At 37.2% G+C, this 25,824-nt stretch overlaps 1 pseudogene; it reads left to right on the forward strand.

Annotated features, from left to right (window-relative positions):
* LOC122141927 overlaps positions 1-25,824 on the forward strand; it is a 70,496-nt pseudogene that overhangs the window by 20,986 nt on the left and 23,686 nt on the right.

Raw genomic sequence — 25,824 nt, forward strand, 5'->3', positions numbered from 1 at the left:
AATTGTTGTCATTTAACGACATTTCTTCATAATTTCATATAAGCACCAATCAAGAGAATATCAACTTAAATGCATTGTTTATTTTAGCTCATCTCGTTTACTGATTTATTATATTTATCATATACACTGACATGCTCTCTACCTTATGAAAACTGGTATAACAAATCTTCTAAGCTAAATCAAAAGCTAAGAAAGTGAAGACATTAATTTTATTTCAAATAATTGCAATTAATATTTAATATTTCCAATTACAGTAATTCTGTGTTTTTTTTTTTTTTTTTTTGGTAGAAGTTCAGCAGTCCAGATTTTGCCATACCTTAACTGTAAAAAAACAAAACAAAAAAAAGTAGCAACCTTTTTTTTTTGATATAAGATTGAAAATAAAATTAACATTATAGCTGGTGTCATACAAATTACATTGTTGTGACAAACGCCCGACACTAACAATAAGAGTTTTCACTTAAAAAAATAAATAATTTTAATATAATTTTACAGTCTTTTTCTTTATAAATCAAAAAAATTAATGTCAGTGATATCTGTTACATCTTTTCCCCTGTATATAGTAAGGGAAACTTAATGTTAACCAATTAACAAGTTTTGGCAGTAGATTTTTACAGTCGTTTACTGTTAAGATTTTTTTACAGTCACTTTCATTTGCAAAGAATATCTCAGTAAAGATGGCTAAACTCCAACAACATACTGTTTGATTATGCCTAATTCATCTAGATTAGACTCAGAAATTGTGATTTTTGTGGTTAAAATTCGATTTAGTGAAGTCCTATGTGCTTTCCCCATAATATTAAGATTAAAAAATATATATATCAGTAACATTTTTTCTTTTTTTCTTTAAAATAAATTAATACTATACTACTATAATACTATACTATAAATGATTAATTATTAAAATTGAATGGTACGTTTATATGTTTTATTATGAATGCTTTCACATGGATTGCTCAATCGTTGCAGTGTGTCTGTGAACGGGTCTCTAGTGAGTTTGAGATGTTGGCGATCTGATGGCCATGTACAGCAGAATCAAGAGAACAGAGTCTGTGTTTCCTCACACATGACACTTCTCTCACCGTCTCCCTGTGGATAAATCTGGGAGCCATAATGTACAGCAAACATCTTTATTTCTGCATGACCTTTTAGGAAATGAAGGTCTGATAAAGCCATTAAACAGAGGTTCAAGTGTTTTGGCCTTTGACCTTAATCAGGAAGCGCCTGCTGATCTTACGCTTCCCCTCGTGTAAATGTTTGATTGCGCTCTCCCAGCAGATCTCTGTTGTGTTGTCTGTTTAGTGTCAGACGACACCTGGATCTTTGCTTTTTCTACGTCTAATTTAGTTTTATGTCTTTTGTAATAGACACACACACACACAAACACAACAGTTACTTCAGGGGGTTCTCTTATTGGCTGAGAGTCTTTCCAGCTATGCAGTATTTTACCAGTATCAGCATGGGAACTGATAATATGTTTATAAAAAACAAAAAAAAAAAAAAAGGCTGACGCTTTGACTCAATTTTATAACATGTCGAACACTAATGTTTACTTTTTGCATTTATTTTCTTTGGTAAAACAGACATTTTATTGTACTGTCTCACTTTTGATCATTGAATATGAATGAAGTAGCCGAGACTGTTTCTATAAACAGGATGTAGAGAAATATCTTCTATCTGGCTGTTGATGACATTGAGATGGATACAGAGCGTTCTGATTGGCTACCTGGAAAGCGATATGAAGGAAGACGAGGAGGACCTTGATGAAGATCAGACTCCAAGGATGAAGATGGGAACAGTACAGAGAGCAAACACCTCAGTGCAGAAACAGATATGTGTTTAGTGTCTTTCTAAAATGGATAATGGAATGACTGGTTTTATGAGCAATTTACCCAGAAATGTGAGATTGGGTCTACAGATAGCCATCCCGATCACACAGTTTGGCATAAATATAAATGACATAACAATAATACTCGGTATGAAGAAATACATAGTTCATGGTTCATTGTAAGTCCTAATGGCCATGTAGTCATTATTTGTGTCAAAAAAAAGCAGCAGCAGAAAACAATAATTCAAAATCAGTTCGCATATCCATTATCAGGAACTTAGGTGTAGTTCACCAAAAATGAAAGTTTCCTAAAAATAACCCTCACCCTCAGCCAATCCAAGATGTAGATAAGTTTTGTTTTTTTCATCAAATTTGGAGAAATATGTAAGATTGCATCACTTGCTCATCAATGGATCTCGCTGCAGTGAATGGGTGCCGTCAAATGAGAGTCCAAACCGCTGATAACAACATCACAAAACATACACAAGTAATCCACACGACTCCAGTCCATCAATTATGTCTTGTGAAGTGAAAAGCTGCATCTATGTAAGAAAGGCAAACCCATCATTAAGATGTTTTTAACTTGAAATCATCACTTCTGGCCAAAATATGAGTGCATAATAACATAACAAAAAAAAAAAAAAAAAAGTCCAGTTCTCACGTTGTCCTCTCTTATCAAAATCCACCAACATATTTGTTCAGATTTGTTTTGTTTTAGACTGTTTTTCCGTTTGGAATCTGTGCTTGATCTGTGCATATCGCTCTATTGATTCACACACCTTATTATGCCATTGTATTAGGTTTTTATGATAAGTATGGCAGCATTATATCAGCCATGCAAAACTCGTATCAGCCGAGCACTGGTTCATAAAGTACATTTAATTGTGTCTGTGTGTGTGTGTGTGTGTAGAGCTGGTAATTAAGAAGGAAGATAACCCATGTCTGCTGTGTGAGAGCAGCTTCCCCAGTGAAGAAGTGTTAGCTGAACATCTTCATAGTCTTGATCATAGAGGAAGTACAGAGGACAAGAGTTCAAATGTCACTCCTGCGGAAAAGAGTTTCCCGTCAAACAGGCCCTTCAAGGCCATGTCAGTACCCCACACACACACACAGAGACACTTTCACAATGTCTCATGTATTAATGCTGATGCCCTGTTGATTTGGAGTGTTCTTCACTGTACAGAGAGCTCTGCTTCATCAGGAGACCCTTCGAAAGCTCATCAGTGTGTCCTGTGTCACAGCACCTTCTGTTCAGAGTCCAGGTACATCAATATTTAGTCGTTACCAATCTAATATCCGATCCCGTTTTCATGATCCCCTGAATATCCCGTTTGACTCGGAAATATGCCACATTTCAGAAGAGAGCAACTAAAATTGAGTGTTTTTATGTGCAGTTTTGAGCAGTTAAAGAGTGTGTAAAGGAGACAGATGGTTCATCTGTAAGGTTGAGGGCTGTGGGAAAAGATTCAGGTAAAGACGCCCTGAAGAAACACAAAGGCAACGTCCACACAGGTTGGTCACACACACACACAAACATGCGAGAGAGAAATTACCCGTCTGTAATGAGAGTCTAATCAGTGGCTGTTTAACATCTTCATTAATCTCTTCATTTCTGAGCCGCTCTTCATCCCCTCTGTCTGTCAGATAAACGCTAAGCGCGCCCTCCCTCTCTGCACTCATCTTTTCACCAGACTCTCAGCGCGTCTGTCTCTCTGCCAGAAGCGCACACATCTGAGAAAATGAGTCAAAGACCCCTAATCGGCTGTGTTATTGTCAGTAATTATAATTGGACCGTTTAGCCACATGCAAGTGAATCAGTCATTTGCAAATGAATCCAAACAGTAAGCTAAACGATTAAGTTTATGGAACGATTAAGCCTCGGCGCTTGTGAAAGTGCTTACAGCTACATTAATGATTGTGTGTGTTTTGCTATAATAAGAGTCTTTAAAGTGGACATGGAAAACAGGATGCTGTTTTGAAATAAAGGCTTGATGTAAATTTCCCTGATCCAACCAAACCTCTTTTCTGTTGTTCTGTTCATTCTGGGCTGTAAATATAATCTCAGTCAAGTTTTCAGACAGAAAATTAAGCTAAATGGTTTACAAGTAGATATGTTATGATTAACAAGTCTTTATGCACTTTGCATGCCAACAACTTTGACAACTTCTAATTTAGCTTACCTGTTTATTGGCCAATAAAGTTATTGTATTTAGAGTTATCATTAGTGTGAATTGTTTGCAATGAATTTTATGTTGTTCATTTCAATAACTTCTAACCATGTCATTAAAGCCAACCCAAGAAGCACTCTGGATGTTAAATACTCTCACAATCACAACTAATGTCACATTTGTCAATGTACGATGAAATCAGTTTTCTCTGTTTTCATTTACTCACCCTCAGTTGTTCCAAACCTGCATGAGTTTTCTTTCTTCCGTAGAACACAGAAGAAGAATATTTTGGAGAATGCTGTTAACAAACAGTTGCTGGTCCCCGTTGACTTCCATTGTATTTTTCTTCTGTACTATTGAAGTCAACGGTGACCAGAAACTGAAGGAAGAAACACATATTAAAGGTGAACAAATGAAGAGTTTTTATTTCTTGGTGAACTATCCCTTTAAAATTGATCAGTAAGCCAGTATGCTGAAATTAATCAATCACAAGAATTTTAAGAAGCAATACAATAGAGATACAAAAAAACAATATTAATGAATAATAATAAAAATAATAATTGTCTGTGAGAAGATGGGAAATGTACACTAATTCTGACGTTTTTGCCACAAGAAACATTGCCTAAGATTAAAGTGTCTTTATTACTGAATAAAATGCTACAAAGTGTAGAATATACCCTTTTAAAGCATTTTAAAATACCAGTGCTTTAAGAACTGTTTTTGAGGTGTCCACTTCCTTTTCCATGGGAATACGTATTAGCTGACCTTTCACCCCTGTTAAATATAGTTATTTTCGTTTTGGTGTTGTACTTCATTGTGAACCAGGAACTGATTTATGTAAGGGCTTCCTGATGTTTATTTGGAACTGATGCAGTGTCTCCATTAGCAGCTCCTCATGCCATCAGGATGTGTCCTGCTGCTCATGTGATGTATGATCTTTGTGTGTGTGTGTGTTGTGGTTTGTGTGTGTGTGTGTGTGTGTGTTTTGTGAGTGCTCGCAGGAAGTTGGTATGCACCATCTGTAATAAGAAGTGCTCATCCTCACTCAACCTGCAGGAGCACCGCAAGGTCAGATCATTCCTTCATAATCTCCTCTTATCGTTCATCCAGTCCATCTCCTCTCATATTTCTTACCGTTTGCTCGTCTATTTTGGCTTTAATCTTTCTCCTCTGTCACGACATCTATCCGTCTGTTCTTTCTCTGGCCTGGTCTCAAATTGCACCCTCAGCAGTTGCAGTCCAGACTTTAGCACTAAAGGAATTATGCAAATCAGGTAATGTAACGAACATGTTCAAAACTCTAATACTGAACACAATTTGCACCACGTACAGTAATTCGCCATCTTGCAGGCTTGATTTGAGTGCTTTGCTGTGAAGGATGTAGCAGATGATTAAGATCTGACATACTTTGCAGGGACCATAGAGCGCCATTGATCACATTTGTGAATAAAACACAATTAATGAGTCTATGATTCTGTGTAAAATTATTATTATTATTATTATTATTATTATTTTAGTTTTAATTTTTTTACGTAAAATAAAAGGAGCCATATTTGCAACTAAAGTATGACAGTGACTTAATTTAAATGTGTTTGGTGCAGCACTGTACTAGCTCAAATATCATTAAATTAAACTTACTTTTATGAGATTTTCCAAGAGAAAAATTTGAATTAAAAAACAGAAATATGAGTAATATATGAGTCTCTGATGTTTGTTAATTAAAATGTTAATTAAATGTTTGTATGTTTATCTCACAATTCAGACTTTTTTAAATTGGAATGGCCTGATAAACTTGCATTTCCAACTTTGTTTTCTCAGAATTGCAAGCTACTGCGAGATAAACGCACAAATGTGTGTAATAAAGTCAGATTTGTGAGATTTAAAATCACAATTGCATGTTATAAAGTCATAATTGCATGTATAAAGTCACAGTTGCATGTAAAAAGGTCACAGTTGTGAGATATAAAAGTCAGAATTGCATGGGCCCAGTCACAATTGCATGTAATGAGTGAGAATTGCTAGACATAAAGTCACAATTACTTGTTATAAAGTCAGAATTACATAATATAAAGAAGTCGCAGTTGCGTGTTATAAAGTCAGAATTGCTTGACATAAGCCCTATTCGCACGGAATATCTCCCGGATACCCAGATGTCAAGGGTTTGAGCGTGCCGTTCTATGGTTCAGATGGATTTAAAAAAAAAAAATAATTAATATAGTTTTCTTGCGCTGTGTCATTTACATTTCACCAGGTTAAAATAACATCTCAAGCTTTATGCTTGATTTATTTGTAACACATTAACCTCAAAACCTTTTTAGCTTTTTTTCTTTCTGCAAATTGTATGGTGTAGCGATTTGGGCAGGCACCCAAAATACTATCAAAACACTCCAACGCAGCTCCATTCTTCGCGAAAGATCGATAAAAAGGCGCATAGGTAAAAAAACCTCGAAAAATGATATATGAGTCAGAGATGTTGATTCGCACGGGACTAATATTATCACAGGACCTCGGTGTTCGCCGAAATATGGCAGGTCTTTTGCGGGGGCATTTTTAACTTTAACAAATTACAGACATGGCCGATTCGCACGGGATTAAGTTCACAGACAACCTCCACAATTTTTACAATACTAATCCCTGCAAATAGGGCTATAGTCACAGTTGCGAGATATAGTCGTAATTGCATGCTATAGAGTCAGAATTGCATGATATAAAGTGGCAATTGGGTGTTACGAAGTTACAATTGTGTGTACGAAAAGTAAGAGTTGCAATATATAAAGTCGCAATTGTGTTATAAAGTCAGAATTATGATATATAAAGTTTCAATTGCAAGTTATGTAAACTCACAATTCTCACTTTGTTTCTCAGAATTTCAAGATACAACCTCACAATTGCAAGTTATAAAGTCAGAATTGCAGGATATTACAGTCAAACTCGCAATTCAGACTTTTTTCTTCTCAGAATTGTGAGATACGTCAAGTACACCATTTAGGCTGATGCCTCATCTCTTGGATCTCTCTTGACTTTCTCGACTTTTTTTTGGCTGCTGTCTGATCCATTTATGTACTTTCTGTCCTCATCTGTTTCATTGTTTTTGAAAAGATGGCAAAAATAAGAAACATAGCCGTCTTAGACTCTGGTTTGCTCTTGTATGCCATCCATCTCTCGGTCTGTCTCTCAGCTGGAGTGGGCTTCATGTTGATGTTGTAAGGTTTTCCACTGGTGTGAGTGTGTACAGAAAGTTCGTCTTTTGTTTCACAAGCTCATCCATGTGGCCCTCGTGAAATTTAAGAGTTGGGGAGTCCAGACTGCCCAACCTTCCTGCTGGCGTCAGGGTTCCTCTGCAAAAAGACCAGAGGAATATCAGACAAATGCTTCATCACCATCTCCAAATCACCACAAATGTCAGAGCTCTGAAATGGTTCCTGGTCCATTTTCTCTTGGGAAGATTTATGGATAGGCTGTGTGGGCGTCCTATTCAAAATATATACCACTTTTAAGATGCTTTTCAATGAAACCGCAGCGCTAAACTTTGGCAGAGCGAGTTGAGAGCGACAAATGAAGGTAATTTGATTTTCTGACTGAAGGAGGTAGGTGAAGAAACCACAATTCAGGTTAATGTTCTTACGATTGGAATGCATCCCAAGCTTCCACTGCTCCACCCAAACCAACATCACCGCTCTGTTTTGGCCTGGAGAATGCTATCGTCACTCTCTTTGGCCTAAACTTGACGTAAAACAGGCACTTCCTCCTGTCAGCGTTCAACTCATCAGCAGTTATTAGCGCAGCCGTTCTGAGAGCGAGCCTTTCCAGTCGCAGCTGTCCGGATTTGGCTTCAACCTGCAAGAGCGTCATGCTGCTCTGGTGTGCGTTTTGATTGTCGGCAGCGGTCAGTCTCTCTCGAGAGGGAAATGCTAATGTTTCTGTAAAATTCTTCCCGCGGGTGATGTTAAATCCAAACCTGTTTGGCTCCTTCTATGTCATTTTGTTTATTGGACACTTTCTTGCTCAAAGATGCATCCAAATGATTAATATTATGTTTATTTTAGAATGTTTTTTATAATATTTCTGCCCCAGGCTCATTGGAAATACGTGGGCTCTTCCTAAATTTCTGTACAACTCAAAACACATACACTCAAAAAACACAAATCACTGCAGTTTCTAGTTGAAATGAACACTAGTGTGTTTATTTTTATGTTTTTTTTAATAAATTATGATTTACAGGGCGAGAGTTCTGATGTAAGAAAGCCTAATTTTGCACAATATGTTATGACTTCCAAACAATATTAACATGCTGTGAGAGTTGACACTTTTGAACATTAGCGTCACATATACAGCTTCCATGTGTATGGATTTTCTAACGCAATTTTGCTCGGTAGCTCATGCCATACAGCATTGCTCATTTGTGAGCTGAAGCACTCCGATATGAATCCCATGTAACTACGGGTCGACAAAACAGCTCAAACCCACATGTAAGGAAGTTAAAATACCACAGTTGCATCAGCAAATGTGTTTTTATAGCATTCGTCAACACTATTGGTTAGGTTCAGGGTTTGGTTTGGTGTAGGCGGGTATGTTATTTTTCCAACACGACTTTAGAGCATTATGGTGTGTGCACACCCAAAAGCAAAAAAAAAAAAAAAAAAGTGACCTGACATACAGCCAAGTATGGTGACCCATACTCAGAATTCTGCTCTGCATTTAACCCATCCAAAGTGCACACACACAGCAGTGAACACACACCCGGAGCAGTGTGGCAGTCCATTTTATGCTGCGGTGCCCAGGGAGCAGCTGGGGGTTCGGTACCCTTGCTCAAGGGCACCTCAGTCGTAGTATTGCCAGCATGAGTCTCGAACCCACAACCTTAGGGTTAGGAGTCAAACTCTCTAACCATTAGGCCACGACTTCCCCATAAATAAATGGTATTTATTTGCGTGAGTATGTTACATACAAAGTCAATCCAAAGATGCGGCATAGATGGACATTTGCACCAGGAGAAGTTAATGACATGAATTTGGGATGTGATTGCCACAAACCACACGATTAAACGCCTCAATCGCATCTTCCACACAAGTTCAAAATTTTCTAAAACTTGAGTAGAATAGTTGCATAATGTCACGCAAGCCAATCAGCGAAGAGCCTAATGAAACGTCCAGTGTGACACGTCCAGTTGTATCAAAAAATGAAGGAAAGCATTACACAATGATTTTATTTTGGCATGTGACACGAAAAATTTGTAATCTAGAGCGATAACGTGATGCGAATAATCACTTAGCTTTTAGCCATTAGCATTAGCCTTTTAGTAACACTTCAGCTTCGGACATTTGAAATTTTGAACCGCTGAAATACATGTCTGAAGCAGAGAAATAATAAAAAAGTGGCTACAGTCAAGTAAATAAATGTTTTAGGTGCCATTAATTGGACATTCACTTCGAAACTGCTGTGAAAAGTGTAGTATGCGCATGTACGTGATGTCGATGTTGCAGTAGGATGAATTATATCTATCAATTTAGTATAAAACTTTATTCTTTATCAAAAGAAAGTTAGTTGAGAATCTGATCTATTAAAAGTTTAGATAATGTATGCATAGTTAACACATTTACCTTTTTTAACTCATTGATGGAATAATTCTGGCATTATAGGTCTAACACAGGATGACTAATTTAAGGTTTTTTAAGTAGAATGAAGTTTAAATGTCTTGTGGTCCTTAAAAAAAAAAACAAACCTCCCATCCAACAGGAAGATGTCAAGTCTTCCTTTTGCACCAGACCATGTCCTCCGACTGCAGGGCGTTCATGTAGAAAGCCTGCGAATATGATTTACTCTGTGCGAAGTAGAAACTTGAAAGACTCTGTAGAGTCTCTTCCACATGCAGACAGCTTCTCCTATACCCATTCATAAACTGGCATGAGAAGATTACAAGTGCCAAGCATTTCACAGAAAACTAAACCATAAGGCATGCCATGCTTGTAGCTCTGCACTCAGTATTTATAGACACAAAGAGAAGATCTTAGTAATGAGTTTCAAGTGCTTTAATAGAGTGACATTTCAAATTAAATGACATATACCAAAATCAGATATGTTCACAGTAGTAGTGTTGGGTAAGATGGACCAGTTTTTCATAAAATAATAGTTTATTCAAAAATGGAAATTATGTGATTTTTTTATTTTATCCTCGTGTTGTTCCCAACCCACAACATTTCTGTTTGTTCAAAACACAAATTAAAATATTTTTTATTGAAACCTGAAAAAATTCTGTCCCTCAATTGAAAGTCAATTCCATCAAAATTTGGATGCTTCAAAAAGTTATAATTCAATCAATTCAAGTTCATATGAATTTAGTCGCGCTTTTTATGATACAAATCGATGCAAAAGCACTCTACAGAAAATTAAGATTCTAACAATATTTAATAGTAGCTTATCAGTGGTGACATAAGGAGCAAACAAGTACAGTTGATCTTCCATTTACATATGTGATGTCCTCAATACATGCATGCTGATTAACGTTTACTGTAAATGTCATCAATGTTTATATGAATATGGATTGCTTTTACAATGTCTTTATGAACTTCTTGATCGCGTCAAAGTTTTGGTGGATTTTGTGAGACAGCTTACCCACTGGGCACATCTTACCCCCCCTTACCTGTATAAGTCTATATAGGTTCTCACACAGATGATGTTTAGAAAACATAATATTTACTTTGATATCCTTAACTTTTAACCAAAACACAATTTTAAGGATCCATCACTGCGAAAAAGGGCAATAAAATACCACTGGAAAAAGCCCTCAGATTTATAGCTGGAGCACATTTTGTGACAGCAACAGATTATTCACAGTTGTATAAAAACTTCAGTGGGGTGTTTAATTGGACAATTACTTTGTGTAAAAACACTACATAGTTTTCACAACAGTGCAATCTGAGCAGGACTGTCAATTTTAATTTATACAGTGCTACTAATTGCACTAGAACGACAGTAGCTCATACAATTGCATATATCCCAGCAACAACCTGTTTAGTGGGAAAGTCTGTGAGAACAAGACTGGTTTTATATTACACTGTATTGTGCACAAAGCTTGAAACAAGAAAACAATTGCACACGCTCCCAGAATGCTCACGTTTATTGAAGTTCATTGAATCGGCTCATTCTTAAAGTTCTAAAATGATTGTTCATTTGAGTATCACTCAATAGTGTTCACTCCAGCATGTAACAAATTTTTATCGATATTTAATGAAGTATACTAATGTTCACGCTTGATGTTTAAATTTGCTGCTGTCTCTTTAAATGGCTTCAGTGTTGGGGGGCTTTATGTTAGTAGTTTGATGTGCAGCCAACTAAACTTCAAAAGAGTTAGTAGCTACAAATTTCTAAATCATTTAAAGTAGTTAAAAACTAAATTATTAGAAGCTTGTAGCTTGGAACGATAGTGTTTTCAAAGGACTTCAACACTGGTTTTACATCACGTACTGTGACACATGTGGCGCCTTGTTTGCACCATACTGGATGAAGCAGCAGAGAAAAATTTGACAGGTTTATTATTGACCGTTTATAATTTTCAACGGAAACGTGACTGGCTGCGAGTACAACAGAAGCATTTGTACCAGACTGGGGGGGGGGTCTGATTCCCTGTGAGAAATTGAACTGAAATCTTCAGACAGACTGAAATGTGGAACATTGTGGTTGGGCCTTTTTCATTTTTTTCAGCCGAAGTGCAGAATTGTGTTTAGCAGCGGAGTTATTCAAAACCGCTCAGAAGTTTAATTACATTTCCATCTGTCCGTGTGTGTGTGTCGTCCTCTGTGAGTTGGGGTTAAGGATATTTTCAAGGTCACACACCAAGAAACAGGCAACTAATCCCACCCAAGAGTTCAACAATCACCCTCAACGGCCCATTAAAAGACCTCAGATGTGTTCTGGTCATTACGTTCATACACAGAGCGCTCGATTCTGGTCTGGGTCTGTCAGTGTGTTGTACTTTGTGGTTACTAAACACAATTGTTGACACTGAAAGTTCACAGTTTGAAAGTTATCTCACAATGGAATTGAACGGTAACCAAAATGTTTGGTTCAAAATATCTTTGCAAAAGTTTCACACTAAATGTTGAGCGAAGCGGCATGATGGAGAGTGAGTAATGATGACATAAAAAAATCTTTTATTTATTTATATATTATATATATATATATATCTATATCTATATAATATATATATTAATATATATATATCTATATATATATATATATATAGATATATTTCACTTTCACAGTATGTTTTGTATTTTTTTGTACTTATAAAATACCTTTTTTTTGTGTGTGTGTGTGTGTTTTCAGGTTCATGAGATATTTGACTGTACTGACTGTGTGATAAAAAAGTTAATCTCCACGAATCTGGGTTGAAGCGACACATTGATCACACACTCTGGGAAACAACATACACACATACAATTAGTGTAATTACACCAGCAAAAGCTAGTTTACTAAGATGTTGTATTTGTGATGTGTGTGCAGAAAAGCGTACATACACCTGTGACATCTGCAGCCGAAGCCGAAGCTTCAAGCGTCTGGATCAGACCGCGGCTCACAAGATCATCCACAGTGAGGATAAACCCTACAAGTGTAAGTGGTGCTGGAAGGAGTTCGCCACCCGCAGCAACGACTACAAGAACCACAAGAAGGTACCAGTCAGTGTGTGTGTTTGTTCTTGATGTCTTGAGAGGCATTCGTTTGTTCCAGTTCAAAGTCAGGCAAAGTGGAAGAATTTAAACAGGGAATACATATGGTTGGACAGACAGATCGATCCGACAGATTTTTGGCCAAATAAACTGCTGGCATCTTATCTTAATGGAGATCTGGAGCCCAATCAGCCACTGTGGAGCCTAATCAAAACCTTCAGCCTAAACCTGACCCGTGGTGACCCCCACACGACCCCTGACCTTTACACCCTGCAGATAACATTAACCCCAAAACCCCACACAGCTCTGAACCACAGAGAGAAAAGAAAACAAAGCAACATTCAGAAACTAGGGGATAATAAGACAACATTTGCTTTCCTAATGAAATGACTCTAATCAACAATAAATTGAAACTTTTTTCTAAATATGATAACATTCTCTGCTTTTGCTTTTTTATTTTTTTTATTTTTGCGTCTTATTGATTTGACCAAGGAAACGGTAACATTCACTCATTTTTACATTTTGAACTAAAATGAGTGGGTACTTTGCTTGTACAGTTTGGCTGATGCTATTGTGTGCAAGGTCAGGAGTTTCCAAAGTTTTTTGATCCAATGTCCCTCAGATGTGATGATAATTAAAATGGGACCCCTTCCAAAATAAAAGGACAGCATTACATTACATGTATAAAACTCATTATAATACTATTTATATTATATATAACTAATTATATATCTACTTCTGTGGTTTCTAGGGTGTTGTGGGTGGTTAATAGGTGGCTCATACGACCAAAGTCAATATCGTCCACCAGTGACAGTAAGAAAGTCTGAAAAAGTAACACCAACCTTTACTGAACGAGGCACCAAAATATGGTGTTTCATTTTGTTGTTGATTCATTATTGAAACCTTCAGCTTCTTAAATCCCTTCTCTGACCTGTTTTCTGTCTGCAGATCATTCAGAGGACAGGCCTTTCCAGTGTGAGGAGTGTAAGGCCCTCTTCCGCACCCCGTTCTTCTTACAGCGCCCCCCCCCCCTTTATTCATACCAGTAAGTGTCTGTATCTGTGCATATACGAGCCTCTATCGGCCCCCAGCGCCCCTGAACCCCTGTCTGTGGGGGCTTCTGGAGCCGACTGGTCCAGGCAGGATGGACCTCAGCGCTGCTCTGCCCAGTCTAGACTGATCACACTGAGATTATTGAGCTGGAGGAATTTCCTGCTGTCCTCCCCAGAGACTCACACACACACACACACACACACACACATATATATTTAAATACTGGGGCTAACACTCTTTTATGTATCTGGAGGGCAGGGGTTGCACAGTGGGTTTGAGTGATGTGTGCTGTATTTACAGTATGTGTGTGTGTGTGTGTGTGCGTGCGTGTGTGTGGGTGAGATCACTTATGGCCAACTGTGACATAATCTGATCCATCTGTGTCAATATTTGGTTTTCAAATAAAGCTGTTTTTGTGACTATCTATTAAACACACATTATCGTTTTTAAAAGGCCCGAGTGGCTCAGTAGGGTAAGTCCTTCACAAATATTTCACAAACACCTCCCCCTGTGCATGTGTGTGTGTGTGTGTGTGTGTATGTTTGTAGTCTAGATCATCTTCAGTGCCTTTTGGCATAGTATCATTTACAATAAATCAAAGATCAATATTTACATTGCAGAAGCTATTGACAAATTCACTAGTCTTTTGTTATTATTGGCATTGTGCTTGATCACTTGACCGATTAACAGAAGTGTTATCTCTCCCACCTCCAAAATAAAATTCCAAAATATATATGATTTGCAGATTTCAAGTAAATATGTTAAAAATTTAATAGCTTATAAATGTGCATTGCAAAACTGCTATAAATAAAATTTGTTTAGCTTATGCTCTACAATATATTACCCTAACAATATATATAATACTTTTATTTAGCAAGAGTGCATTAAATTGATCAAAAGTTACAGTAAAGAAATTTGTGTTACATATAAGATTTCAATTTCATGCTGTTCTCTTTTAAATTTCTATCTCATCAAAGAATCTTGAAAAAGAAAAGGCCACTGTTTCCACAAACGTGCTTAAGCAGCAACTGTTTCAACATTGATAATAAATGCTTCTTGAGCAGCAAATCAGGCATACTAGAATGATTTCTGAAGGATCATGTGACACTGAGAGTGGAGGAATGATGCTGAAAAATTCAAAACTGCATTGCATTTTATTAAAATAATATAAAACTATTAAACTACTTAAAAATATTAGTTATTTAAAACTAATATTTACTGTATTAACATTTTAGTTAACTACATTAGTTAACATAAATCAAAATAATTAAAAAAAAAAAATACTTCTAAAGCATTTATTATTAATTTATCATTTATCTTTCAACATTTACAAATATTTTTTCAACACTTTTACAACATATTAAAATCAAAAGTTGATCTGTTAATGTTATTTAACTGACCTGAGCTAACATGAAACTAGCATGACCTTATCGTAAAGTGTTCCCAAAAAAAATCTTGCTGCAACCTAAACTGTGTAAATAAACTGCATGATATGCATCTGTTTCAGTCACGTGACTTTTCTGTTCACATATGATTATCAGCAGAGCAAAAGTAATGGTTGGTGAATACAAAAAACACAATGCACTGCACACACACATTTATATCTGACTCCATTCTGCCCACTTTTAACAATCCAGTCAATGGAAAGAGCACAAAAATTTAAAACTCATCCTACATTCTGTTTTTTTTTTTTTCACATAGAAGTCAAAATGTATATAAATGCCACTTCATGATGATTGATTATTTCAATGATTCTTTCACTGAAGCAAAATGCTGTATAAAATGACACAGGTCAGTGGGCAACATATTTGTATAGGATTTTTGACCAGCTACCAAAAAAATGTTTTAATGCAGAAATACTGTTAATGCTGAGGCAAGAATACAAGCTAGCTCTCAATATCAGGAGAGCAAATACCTCCATCACCTTTCCCAGAATTCAAAGATCTATAATCAAATCTTACAATGTGGAGTTTCAATACTGACTGAAATTACAAACACGAACCACACAAACCTTTGTGGATTGTGGACTACAATCAGTTTCTGACCTGCTTACATGACGAGCAACAGAACGTTCTCATAAGAAGGTATCACACAACCTTATGAGCTCTGATATGTGTCCAGATACCAGCAAAACCCACCCCTCAAGAATAATCCGATTCACTGGCACGGAAAAGAAGTGATGACAAGACTGGCATAGCCGCTCTTTATGGCCATTAATTTAAAGACATTGTTCATAGTCCAGGTTTTTATAACCCAGCATTCAGTCCGTTCTGCTGGTGATTAGATGCGGTGACGTGTTGGACTTGATTCAACTATTTATAGACTAGAACTAGAGTTTTGGCACAGCCTCTGCGCATTTGCATTGTTTGAGCAGAAGAGGTTTTCACAGCACAAACTATATTTTTGATTTGAAGAAAGCTTTGGAAGAGCAACAAGACTGCCTTCTTCTGAAAAGATAAACATTTCACCTCTTTTCCTACCTGCTTTAAATCTCTCCATCTTTCAAAACAACAGGAAACACAGGGTTGACATCCTTTTCTTCTAAAGCAAAAGGTGGCACATAAAAGAATAATGGGACAGTTTTGACTACGAGGGCAGCAAGTGGTTTTGGACACAAGAGAGTCCCTGTTAAGCTGCGCTTTTAGAAGGGCCGTGAACATTTTTCTGAAGTTTGAGGGAGTCTGGGTGTGTGACGTTAGAATGGGATGCTTGAATTGCTGTGACTGCAATCATGTGCCTTTTCTGCTCTTCTCCATCCAGGTGAGAGAACATTTAAGTGCGACCAGTGTGACGCCACCTTCAAGCACAAGGACACATTCCACGTGCACATCCAGGTCGTACACGATGGCCACAAGAAGTACAAGTGTGACCTGTGTGAGAAGTTCTTCGTGACGTCTTTTGTGATGAGCAGAGAGAAGGTGAGTTCAGAATCTCTGAGCTCAGAAGTTTGCCACTAAAATAAAGAATAATCCAAGATTTCATTAGTGCCAAAACACTTCACGTTTATGTCATAAGCTGACCCACACAAAATCTGAAGACACAGATCTCTGCAGAACCGCTTTGACAATTTAAAAACTCTATTTATTCCCACATCGTTGTGTTTGTTTATTCCAATTTTTTTTTCTCCACTTAATTCCAACAATGATGTCAGCTACCAATAAGAGTATAAAATGTTCACACAAATTTTCACAGTCATTTCAATAGGAATCCTTACGTGAGGGCGGAAGATTTCCACACAGTTTTTTGCAATGGATTCGAGATGAGCTGTGTGTGAGCTGTGATTCATACATCACTACATTATTGACAATAGATGATTCTATTTGGCTACAAAATTGAAACACAATTGCCCCCAAATATTATCAGCTCTGTGTAATTTTAAAACATTTAAATCGATTCTACAGAATTCTAGATATTCCCCTCAAATCAGTCTGCACATTCCATGCTGGTCTGGTCATGAGTTTACGTGCTCACACTTTTGACTTGATCAGCCACTGTATGGGTGGTCGTCCAGGAATTAAATGTAAGGGGGAAAAAATCTGATTTGTCAGATGTTTTAATTTAATTAATTTAATTTAAATTTTAATTGTATTGTATTGTTTTGTTTTGTTTTGTTTTGTTTTGTATTGTATTGTATTGTATTATTGTATTGTATTGTACATTTCCTTTTTATTTTTATTTAATCTTAAAAAATTCTAATCGGTTAATCATGACATCTTGTATTCAAAAACCATCTATTTATAACATAGCTATACTAGTTTTATATCTTTTAATCACTCTTCGCTGATTTTTCACATAATACTCAAAAATGCATGTTCATTTATTTATTTATTTTAGCTATGTAATAAGCAGCATAATGTACAATCAGTCAGTCAGTGTCACAAAGAGCAGAGCAATCAAGACGCCTCCGCTTAAATTTTGTGGTGAAATTTGACATTATCTTAGATTTACCCACTGACTGTTGTATGGAACAATTACAGTTTCGATATAAAAAGCAGTTAAGCTCTTTTCTAATATAAGCACTTTTATATCTCGGTTGAAAAGCTTTTATTTATTTTTCAGCTGAAGTTTGCTCACATATAATCCAGCACTTTAATGTTTCCAATCTGTTTCCTCACACGGTGAAACTGAATTCCATAATCATCTTATATCCTGCACATCGTATAACCAGCAGTTCCTCCAATCATAACGGAGCATGGCTCGATCATGATTTATTGCCCCATCCACACAGAGAATGATTGTACTTGCATACCTTCAGCTTCATATTCAATTTCATCTCATATTTAAACTTCAGTTAAAGCACTTAATATGAACAGCAGCACAGTGACACCAAATTCTATATAGTTTTAAAGCCGGGGTATGTGATTACAGTTGAGATAGCATTGGCTGGAGTTTTGACATTGTGTTATCTAATTTCAGACAGGACTGAAAAGTGACCTGCTGCTGGCACAAGAATAAAGAAGCTTTATCATATTCCATGACTTTCTGACAGCATGAGGAGGAATAGAGGCCCAGCTGCATGTCAGATACACTATTACTGATATTGTGATCATGAAATCAAAATCCCCTATTGTGTAGTAAATGTCCCTTATTGTGCACAATTCATCAAAAAGACAAAGACAATGTCCGTTTTCATAACCTTTCAACAAAACTGACAACGTTCTTGCCATCTGTAAGGTCTTTCGTGCTAGCATAACTAAAACCACATGGGTGGGGAAAATGTTTTAAACAAGAACAGCATAGCTAAACACATTTCATTTATATTACAGTACAATATTTTTAAAAAAGAATAGTGAACCAAAAATTTTAATTCCACCATTTATTATTAAGAAGAACATAAAAAATAATAATATATCAATTTTACTGCACTATAGTGGACAATATCATGCTCAGTTACCAAACTTTTAATCTTTGGGTGAACTATTCCTTTAATTATCTGTTTGTTTGTTGTTTTTCTTTCGGCCCTTCGTTAGAAACGAAGTGATATCATATGCTACCACACACTTGTATTTATCACCTATGTTGGAGAGCAACTAGTTACATGTAACAGAGTTATGTAATTTAATTACAAAATTTTTAGGGAATTGGTTTGATATGATGTGACACACTTGTATTTACAGGTTTTTACACTACATCACAGGAACATTTTAAGTGTGTAATGGTGTTTTAAACTGTCTTGTTGCGCTTTATGGGTGAGTGATGTATTGTATAAGGGGGGTCAAGAGAGAGGGAGAGGAGAGGAAGTGATGGAGGTGAGGAAGTGGAGATGGGAGGGGAGGGGAGGGATAAGAGGCGGGGAAGGAAGTGAGAGGGAAAAGGGAGGAAAAGAGGAAAAAGATAAAGAGATGCAGAAAATGGCAGGAGGAGCTGGTGTAGCTATTCCCTCCAGCGCTCTGAGATAAGCCCTGTTTACAGCAGCTTCATGGGAATATGACCCAAGAATGATATGATTCACGTCATTGCTATGAATCAAGATCTGCATGAGAATATGCATTCCCAGAGGTTTACATAAGTGATGGAAGGAATAGTGAACGCACATGTGAAAATGATCTCACCCTTTTTACGTAAATCATACCAGTTTAGAATGACGTCATTTTTAAACTAGTTTGACTTTCTTTCATGCTCACAGGTTTTCGCATGATCTACACACATTTATTGTGGCCATGGATGTTAAGACCCCAAAATGAAAAACACCATAAATTTGACTCATGAACTCATTTATTTTGGTCCCCTGAAGCCGTATGGCAGCTTTTCTTGAGGGGAAAAAAATCCAAAATGTGTGTGTATTTTATAGATGGATTATATCCCCTGTAAGTATATTATAGATGGATTATATCCCCTGTAAGTAAACAGGTAAATAATTGTTGCGACCAATCAAATCAATTTTTTTTAATTAAGAAAGTTATTTAAGTTTATAAAACAGACTTCACATCGATTCAGTTCAAATCTCTGTAGTTAACTTATATCAGTTAAGTCAACTTTTAAGTTGTTCAGATGAGTTCAGATCAGCCCATTTCAAATCACCTCAGTTTGGATCACTGCAGGTCACTTTAAGTCAGATCACCTCAGTATAAATCAAATCAGTTCAGATCACCTTATAAATCACATTAGTTAGATATTGTTCAGATCATGTCAGCTCGGTTCACTTCAGTTCAGATAACATCAGTTCTGAACTGATCATTTCAGGTTAGTTCAGATGAACTCCGTTCGGTTCATTTCATTTCTGATCACTGCAGTTCAGAACTGTTCCGATCACATAAGCTCAGTTCAAAACACATCAGTTTGGATCAGTTCAGTTCAAATTCATTCAGATCAACCTCGTTTAGATCAATTCAGATCACTTCAAGTCTGATTAGCTCAGTTTAGATCACTTAAATTTGGATCAGTTCATAAGTTTATTTCAAATCAGTTTAGTTCAAATAAGTTCAGATCACTTCAGCTTCAGATCTGTTCACATCAGCTTAGTCAAGCCTAGATCAGTTAAGTTCAGTTCACTTCACTTTGCACAGCTTTTACTCTATATAACAGAAAGTCAGGAGTAAAAGCAGCAGGAGTAAAGACATCTAGGGTATTCATACTGGTTGTTTATCTGGGACGACAAATAAAACTACAAGTGTGAGCAGCCCAGATGCTCATTTCTCATCAGCAATGAATCATACATAAATTATTTGTTATTTGTAATGTGTTATAAATATGTTAGAGTGTGTTTCTATATTTTAGACCCATACAGGAGAGAAGAAACTACAAGTGTGATACTGCGGCCAGAAGTTTGCCAGTAATGGCACATTGAGAGTGCACATCCGCAGCAACATGGGTCAGTACCTCCTCATCCAAACGTACACTGTTTGCTCAATCTTTTAATCTGAGTTTACCTAACTTCAGAGGTTGGCTAAAACTCAGGGAACTAAACAATACTTTAGATGCTTATTTTCATGGCATGACAACGGATGGTGAGTTCAAGAAAGAAAAGAAAAAAATGTGATTGGAAAATATATAGTATGCCACCCACCACAGTGCATTTGGCATGTCTCTCTGTCTCTGTCTTTCTGTTGTTGAACATCTCAGCGTGGACATGGTGACAGAGAGCATGTTCATTAAAGAGCCTTTATAGTGGAGAGCTCAACATTCCAGTGTGCTGCCATAACAACAGACTACCACACTCTCTTTCACACACACACACAGAGCTCCACACACACACACACACGCGGCATAAGGACCGTTTTCTAACCCCTAGCCCACACATCCATACACACAGTTTCAACAAGGCCAACACATGCCCAGTGGAGTAAAAAACACTGTATGTGTGTGTGCTGGAATGCAGTAGACATGGTGAGAGTGAGTGATGCGCCTGAAAGAAAAGAAACACTCTTTGTAGGCATCCAGCATTGTGACCCCTGACCTCTCTACCGCCTGTAAATCTGACTGCCCGTTCTTTTAACTGCACTAGTATTATTTCCTTTTCTTTTTTTTAAGAGACACATGCTGAAAAACATCAGTGTTGATTTGAATAACTTTGTCTACCTGGTCTTGATAAGACGATCGCCAATAAGAAACTTAAATAATTCAATATACAGCTATGAAGAGCAGGATTTTTGTTAAATTAAGGATAATTTGATTTAATTTATATAAACATTTATATTTATATTTTATATATATATGTATTTTTTTTTACATTAAGTTAGCATGAAATGATTTGTTTTTTCTTTCTATGTTTCTTCCGTTTTTTGTAAATCCTTTTTTTTTTTTAAATCCTTTATATTTGGATGAACGTCACAGTACAGACTTTAATGTATTTTCTACAGAATTTTAATGTATGAAACATTTTGTCGAGATTTTAATTTAACTTTTTCAACACTTAAGGCGCTTTTGCTACTGATGTATTAGAAATGCTACTATAACACCTCTTTATTAACACTCTCAATACCTGCATATGAAAATGTCAACTTGATTGAGTTGCTTAGTTTTTATGTCACTGGCAGCTTCATCATGAGTATTTCATGGTCATTCAATATTTCGCCCAGCACATTAGTAATTAGCAATATATGTCAAAAACAGAACTTCAGTTTGGTAAGCAGAGGTGGACAGTAATGAAGTATACATTTTTTTATTTACTTTTTTATCAGTCTGTATTTACAGCAATTTCACTGTCCACTCGGTTCAAATGTGGATGGACAGCTACACGTAGATGTGTGCACCAAGCGGCAACCTCCCACTCGCTCTCGTAAAGCCAACAAGGAATTGAATTAAACTGTAATCTATCATCTGGCCGCTAGAGGCTAGCTTCAAAAGGGAGTCAGTCCCATAGACTCCCCATGATAAAATGCCTAACTTTACAGCAAAAAAAAAAAAAAAAAAAAAAAAAAAAAAAAAACAGCCTGGTTCAAAAAATGATTTTGGTCTATATAGCTGATTTTGCCATTCATGACAACTGTGAGGGGGTGCATTTTTTATAACTCATCCATTTAAATTATATTAAGCCTTAAAGTTCTGCATAATTAAGGGCTTTAAAAAAGTACTTGAGTAAAAACCTGTCTTTACAACTTTCACTTGTAATGGAGTAATTTTTGACCAGCAGTATCTACAATTTCACTCAAGTAATGGAATTTTGTACTTTGTCCGCCTCTGTTGGTAAGCAAGGTACATTTTTGGGTAGTTTAAGACGTGTGTTTGAAAAACCAAAACCACTGAAGAAATCAGCGATAGATCTAGCAGCAAAACAGATTTCTGTTTCAGTTGTGTCTTCCTCTGTCCTTCCCCCAGCTCACCTCTGCTCGACGGGGTTTAAACCCTGCACTGACAGCCTCTCCGCTGGTTCAAGGGGTTAATCTCAAGATTGTTTGTTTGGTTTACCTGCTTGATTAGAAGCTTGATTCAGAGTCTTCTAGCAAAAAAGGAAAAACTCAACCCAGTACTTCCTATAAATGAAATCATGCCTAATTAAAACATTTAAACCTAATCATAAAACCCAACCATCTCTTTCTCAGATCCGCACTTAAACTCAACTAAAACACAAAATGTTCATTCCACCTGCTCATTAACATCCAAAAAGCTGTGTTTTTAACTCTTTAATTTCTGTGGTGACAGAGTAGCCTTTTCAGGCACTGCTGAATGTGCTATACGTGTGATTAAGGCTGGTTTATTTGGTAATACCGGGTTGGGACGTGACAGGCCACAGAACAGCTGACGCCACGTCTGGCTGCTGGAGAATAATGCAAATCCACCTTTACTGAACTCAGCGTGTTGATGATGTCATCCTCAGGCGCCACATGGGATTCTGCTTGTTAGCCCTGTGGTATACAAAAACTACCTTTAAAAACATATAGCCTCACATCATTTCCATTTTATAATGCCACAAGTGTACCTCTTAACAGCTCAGTGGATGATTTTTATTCTTTTCAGCTATAAGTTCAATAAAAGACGTCTATGTGACTCATAACCTATATTCAAAATTTTATAATTCCTGAGCTAACTGTGGTGTTCACTTGCATCAGGGTCAACATTTTGAACACTGCAAAGACTAAATCAGAATCAGAAAGAGCTGTATTGCCAAGTATGCTTACGCATACAAGGAATTTGTTTTAGTGACATAAGCTTCCAGTACACAGAGTCAACAACAACACACAGAAAAAACAAAAACAAAAAACAAATTGCAAATTAATAAATTGTATGAACAGTTGTGCTATAGATGATAATTGAACAGAATAGAGTAAGATGCAGAGATGTACTTGGATGGAGGGGTAACAAATAAATATAAGAATATTGCACATTTTTATTGCATAAGTGGGGAACATTTAACTGTTCATGAGGTTGTTTTTCTGGGGGAAGAAACTGTTCTTGTGCCTGACTGTCCTGGTATTTGTGGCTCTGAAGCACTGGCGAGATGGCAAAAATTCCAAAATGGGGGTAACTTGAATGTGAGGGATCCAGAGTGATTTTCTGAGCCCTTTTCCTCACTCTGGATGTATACAGTTCTTGAATGGTGGGCAGGGGGGCACCAATAATCCTTTCAGCAGTCCGAACTGTTCTCTGTAGTCTTCTGATGTCTGATTTTGTAGCTTGTCCCACTTCAGGTCCTGAGAGATGGTGTTTCCCAGGAATCTGAATGACTCCACTGCAGCCACAGTGCTGTCTATGTTGGTGAGTGGGGGGAGTGCAGGGGGGTTTCTCCTGAAGTCCACGATCATCTCCACTGTTTTGAGAGTGTTCAGCTCCAGGTTTTTAAGACTGCACCTGACAGCCAGCTGCTCAACCTCTTGTCTGTAAGCAGACTCGTCACCGTCCTGAATGAGGCCGATGACTGTAGTGTCGTCTGCAAACTTCAGGAGCTTGACAGAGGGGTCGTTAGAGGTGCAGTCGTTGGTGTAGAGGGAGAAGAGCAGTGGGGAGAGAACACATCCCTGAGGGGCACCAGTGTTGGTGGAGCAGCTGTTGGACATGAATTTCCCACAGTCTCACTAGCTGTTTGCCTATCTGTCAGAAAGCTGGTGATCCACTGACAGATAGAGCTAGGAACAGATAGCTGGGTCAGTTTGGTCTGGAGGACTGTTGGGATGATGGTGTTGAAAGCCGAACTAAAGTCCACAAACAGGACTTAAGGACTTAACACAAACAGGAAATAACTCTCCATACCAGCAAATGGAAGTAGTCTGTATTCAACATAGAAAAATAGAAACCAGAACTAGGACTGTCGATATGAAAAATAAGAAGATCCTTCATGTGTGCCATCTTGACTTGACTTGTTGTTTTTGTTTTTGTGTTTTGTTTTTGTTCTTTTGCTTTGGTTTGGTAAGCTGAACAGCCAATCAGTCTGCAACAGAGAGCTGCTGACAGGGTCTGACTTATGCCATTGGTGCAAAACACACACCAAAAACTAAGCCGACAGATGCTCAATGCTGACCCAACATTAGGCGACCTTCAGCTTGATGTGTCACGGCCGTAAGATTGCCAAATACAGTACAGAACATCAAAGAGCATGGAGACTGGGCTGTTTTAAGACGGAATGGGTGTTTCTCTTTAAAACACTGTCCAAACAGATCCAAGGACTCCGGCGTGAATGGATGTTCTGTTTGCTTGTATGCATTAGTCTTGGTTTGCACGGTGCCATTGGCAGGAGGAATGCAGGAGGACCTAAAGGAAACACTTATGGAATGTGAAGGGCTGAATGACATCATGTGAGGTGTCAAGGCCTGGAAGAAGCTAAAGTTGCCCTAGTTTTACATCTCATTTACGCAAAACTGAAAAGAGCCATTGTACGGCCATGATGTGTAAGGTGTGTGTGTGTGTGCGTGTGTGTGTGTGTGTGTGTGTGTGTGTGTGTGTGTGTGTGTGTGTGTGTGTGTGTGTGGAAAAGCCTATGCATTTGCCCTCAGGACAGATCAAGCCGCATTAGTCTAGTGCCCTCATCAGTGAAAGTAGTTCAGTGAGGTCAGTGCACATGCTATTGATGATTGAAGGTGAAAGTGACACAAAACATTAGCCAAGATCTGAACATCCTCTCTAACATTAACTAGAAACGTTTTTACAAAACTTTGTCCTGTCTCTCCTGCATCCTGTCTGGTTTTGTTTCCACCTAGTTTCTTGCTACCTCTGTTGCTTATGTTGTTGCACCGAATGTAGCATGCCACTTCGGGACAGGATTTGATGTAGATTTTCTAAAACTGTCTTTGTAAAGAATTATTTAATTCAGATTCACTATTGAATTAACATTCAAATTTGATAGATATAAAATTGTTGTTAAACTGATTTAAACCTGCAGTAGAGAAGATGCAATACAGAATCGTGTTAAAACAAAGTATCAACACTGGACTTGATGTTAAGAGAAACTTAGAGCCTTATATTTAAACCAGCCCAGACATGGCTTTTTCTTCTCCGAACATTTTGTTGTATGTCAGTGCTACATAACTTTTATGTTATTTATTTTAGAACAACAGTGGAAGTTACCATGCCAAATTACATTAACACATATCTCTTTCTCTATATATCTCTTTGTCTCTGTTACTTACAGATGTTTAGGAAGGAACTAGTGTTTATGTCATTATTGACATTTGCTCTAATAAAATGATCAAGTTAAACCATGGGTGCACCACTATGCCTCAAACCTTCATATTCTTCC

The sequence above is a fragment of the Cyprinus carpio genome, chromosome B23 (assembly GCF_018340385.1).
Source record: "Cyprinus carpio isolate SPL01 chromosome B23, ASM1834038v1, whole genome shotgun sequence".
NCBI lineage: Eukaryota > Metazoa > Chordata > Actinopteri > Cypriniformes > Cyprinidae > Cyprinus > Cyprinus carpio.